Genomic DNA, 3,647 nt, shown 5'->3' with positions numbered 1-3,647 from the left:
TTGTTAATAATGTAATATCATTCTTAATTTAATTTTCTAAAACTCTGACTGAACAGACGAGGGTTAAGTATCTTGTTAATAATGTATTATTATTATTCGGTTAAACAAGATATTTAGTTACCTAAACTGATTCACACTCTATTAATGACAAGCTAAATATTTCACAATCATGTTAGGAGAGCTTTTATTCGAATCACTTGTGTTAGTTACATGTATTTACCGAGACATCCGTGGACGTAAAACGTCGCTGTGTCCTTCACAGCTCATTTGTTCCCAACAAGAAGCCGGATTTTTCGCCCCACTTGACACCATCCTCGAGGTACAAGAAAACCCCAGTAAATGCGGGTTTATGTGTATAGTTGCCCGGGAACAGAGGAAGGTCAGGTTGGGGAAGAAAAGGAAGGGGTCAGGGGCGCGGGAACCCATCCCTTAGCATTCTAAGGCTAAGTAAACGTAAGAAATGTTTCTTGTGTTGGATTGTATTCTAATGAAACGACGTATGTGGAAGAAGGAGCGTACACACTCCAGAACCGTGCTGTTTAGACAGCATGAAACATGACGTCACTTACACTACTATTTTGCTAACATAAAGGAACCATTGACCACAGAGACAAATATCTGCATGTCTTGCACAGTTTAATTACTCATACCATATATTATTCGTTAGCATTTACGAAGTAAACGTCATTATAAAATGATAACAGGTAGGAGGTAGTACAGGCAACAACGAGGTGTAACTGATCTTTTACCTGTGACACCTAGGAGAAGGCGGCTATGTTACTCAATGTGTAAGTGAAGTGTGACATAGCACTAGAGATATGCACCGAAATATTCAAATTATAGCCTATCATTTGTGACTACTCGTCTTCCAAAGAGAAGCGTTATTTTTAGATTTTCAAAATCATGTAACTCATGAAAATTGTCAACTAATAATAAAAAATATGAACTCAAAATATTCCGGTTGGAAACGTTAAACTTTCAATTATGTTTTGCTGAAACCTTGAACATTTCTCTCGATTTTCTTCAAAATCTGAAAATTAGAACATTAAGATTTCCAATTCGTTAGGAGTACCATGACAAGCTTAGCGGAACTTTAAAATAATCTTTCTTAAGTTTGTCTTATTGTAGTATAGTTTACAAAGTGTTTAAAAATTGAAAAAATGAAGAATCTTGAAAAGTGTTTCAAAGTCGCCAAATAATTTAAACAAATCTTAAATACAAATAATAGAAGCAGTTTGTATTATCTTACACCCCATCGAAACTTTAACTACAAGTAGTTGAAGCGGTTTTTATTATTGTTACACTCCACGGGAACGTTAACTACAAGTAATAAAAACAGTTTTTATTATTGTTACACTCCATAGAAACTTTAACTACAAGTAGTAGAAACAGTTTATATTATTGTTACCCACCATAGAAACTAATTACAAGTAGTAGAAGCGGTTTTTTATTCTTGTTACACTCCATAGAAACTTTAAGTACAAGTAGTAGAAGCGGTTTTTTATTCTTGTTATACTCCATAGAAACTTTAAGTACAAGTAGTAGAAGCGGTTTTTATTCTTGTTACACTCCATAGAAACTTTAACTACAAGTAGTAGAAACAGCTTATATTATTGTTACACACCATAGAAACTAATTACAAGTAGTAGAAGCGGTTTTTTATTCTTGTTACACTCCATAGAAACTTTAAGTACAAGTAGTAGAAGCGGTTTTTATTCTTGTTACACTCCATAGACACTTTAACTACAAGTAGTAGAAGCAGCTTGTATTATTGTTATACTCCAAATAGAAATTCTAACTACAGATAATAGAAGCAATTTGTATTACTTTGACAATCTGTATAAATCTATATGTGTAATGTCATTAGCAGTGCATTGAGGAATGTCCCATTAGTGTAAATGCTACTGGATCAATGTTTAAAACAAATTCTTATTCATGTTGTTAGAGAACAACAGTCTTGGGTATACAAACTTTGAAAGTATAGAGTCACCACTATGGATACATCTCACAAAACTTTGTATTTATTTATTCATTTCGTAACCGGCCACGCTATACAACTATATACCAAGTAGAAGAGGCTTCCTAATGCTTACATTCATAAAGTGTTTCTTGATACATAAAACATATAAATTAGACCCTGTACGGTTCTTGACAAAATTACACACCTTATTAAACTACAAATTAACTGTAGCAAACAACAAAACCTGTAGTATTGGTAAATATATATATATACTTTTTATGTAACCAGCGACCAAATGAGGCTGGAATGAGCTAACGTAAAAAGTACTGGCCAGTTTGTTTTTACTTAAAAAATGAGGTAAGCACTTTTTTTTTGTCTTTGATGCAGGAAAAATCAACTGTGATCCAACAACTACAAACAAAATTTTAACTCTCTCTCTCTCTCTCTGTCTTTTTACAGTTACAGTTACGTTTGAAACGCTGTGAAAAATACAACACCGGAAATTGGAAGGTTTTCTTAAAAATATAAATTAGAGCAATTTTTCACAATTATGCAACTCTTAGTAAAACTGAACAAATCAAGTTACAGAAAAAGGTTAATCTGAATGATAATGACGTCAGATCTATGTTAAAGTTGAAACATTTAACACCAGTGCAGATTAGTGTTCATATAATTGCACTTTTCATAAAGTAGCGGTGATAGGTCAGACCAAAACTGTGGTATACCACATAAAATATAATGATGATACCTTAATAAACAATTTGAAAAAAAAAACAAACCTTGAAATAAATTCAGACATTTTATAATTTATAAGCTAAGAAAAGTTTGGGTAAAATATTTCTATTTAACAAATCCTGTTTCTCTTTCATTAACACCCATCATATTTTTTTTATTTCACAATATGAATCAGATCATAACTTGACATTTCGTTCCACGCACATAAATGTTCTTTAACTGCATGACTTTGCTCTACTCTCAAGAAAATAGAATCCCGTGCTTTTATATGACTAATATGAACAGATACAGTCCTTGTTTTCAACACTAAATAGTGTGTGAAATGAAGATCTTTCTCCTAGGAGTCTTAAAATGAAACAGTATAAGAACTGGTAAAACGGACCCTGAGATGATGCTGATATCATTCTATATTATTGTTTATAGATACTGTCTGCCTAAGAACAGAAATGTATTGTGTTCTTACTGCTCACAGGAGTATTGTTTTAACAAGAGAAATAACCCAAAATTCCAAATGATTCTACTCCTGAGTGATATATTGAAGGCGGAGGGTTAAAAATGCGGGAAAATTCGTTCCCGGTGTTCCGTATATTAACTTTGTTTATGTCTTGTTAACACATACTGACAGGAAATCTGTTGCTGTTGTTGTTTTTTTTTGACGAAATATCGTGTCAATTTGTTAGGTTTAAAAGATTGTATGTTTTCAGCTAAAGAAAGATAGATGAATGATATCATTGTATGTTAAACATTATTGTTGTTAGTGGTAGTTCGCTGCCTCGACTAAGCCAGATAGATATGTATTATTATTATTATATATTAAACATTATTGTTGTTAGTGGTAGTTCGCTGCCTCGACTAAGCCAGATAGATATGTATTATTATTATATATTAAATATTATTGTTGTTAGTGGTAGTTCGCTGCCTCGACTAAGCCAGTTAGATATGTATTATTATT

This window comes from Limulus polyphemus, unplaced genomic scaffold (assembly GCF_000517525.1).
Source record: "Limulus polyphemus unplaced genomic scaffold, Limulus_polyphemus-2.1.2 Scaffold1041, whole genome shotgun sequence".
NCBI lineage: Eukaryota > Metazoa > Arthropoda > Merostomata > Xiphosura > Limulidae > Limulus > Limulus polyphemus.
The sequence above is the reverse complement of the archived record's forward strand: the minus strand, read 5'-3'. Positions refer to the sequence as shown.